The sequence below is a fragment of the Solanum tuberosum genome, unplaced genomic scaffold, assembly GCF_000226075.1.
Source record: "Solanum tuberosum cultivar DM 1-3 516 R44 unplaced genomic scaffold, SolTub_3.0 scf00086, whole genome shotgun sequence".
NCBI classification, from domain to species: Eukaryota; Viridiplantae; Streptophyta; class Magnoliopsida; order Solanales; family Solanaceae; genus Solanum; species Solanum tuberosum.
Window position 1 is genome coordinate 511,007 of NW_006239010.1, and position 938 is coordinate 511,944.

Consider the following 938-nt stretch of genomic DNA (forward strand, 5'->3'; position numbering starts at 1 on the left):
TAAAAGGGCCTTAGACACACACAACTTGTAAGTGAGACGTATTAGAAATACCGTAAACTCACGGTATATCAACACCCTCAACTTAAATTCGTTGTTTGTCCTCAAGCGACGCACTACAACTCTAAACGACACTTGTATAGAAGCAAGCATATCCAGCACAAGCAGTCACAAACTCTCTACCCCCCCTAATTGTTGGGGTACCCATTCGTTCTCTTAGATTTTTTATTTATATTTTTATTTGGTTTTTTTTGTTTTCAACAAGTCACATCATTTCTTTTCTATCTGTTTCATCATCACTCTTTACCTACCCAATTTTCTTTCAGTCCCCTCTTTCATAGCCACCCTCAACTTATGGATTTTCCATTAGTTGAGGTACACAATACCCGATGTCGGGTCAGGGCCAAGATTTGAAGTTACTTTTTTACATTAGCCACCCTCAACTTAGGCCTTTGGCCTAGGTCGAAGTGCATATGTCCAAGGAGGGACCGGGGCCAACATAGTAGATTATGGGAAAGTGAGTTCAGGGTTTAAAAAGAAATGGTTAAATTATAGGCTCAAATTATTTGGATCAAATGGAGCATTTATTTCATTTGGTTGCATCCTTCTTTTAGGCGATTTGTGGACTTTTCAGAACAATGGCCTATGATCACTTCCTAACTTCTAGATTGAATTGTCTTAGCAGGACTAACCAGTCAAGTTCTAGTTTTGCACAAAAAACTGTTTGAACACTCAACGATTCTCACACCCTCTTGGCACATAGTTCCATCATCAGGTTATCAGATTCCCCAGTTCAAGTTTCAGCTTAAGTCATGCTTTCGAGTTGGTTCATGATCATGTCATACTCAGAACCAGCACATTCAACTAATCATAGCCTATAATTTCTAACATACATCCCAAAATTTAACGGGTATCATTTTTAAGTCATCATGCTTCATTCT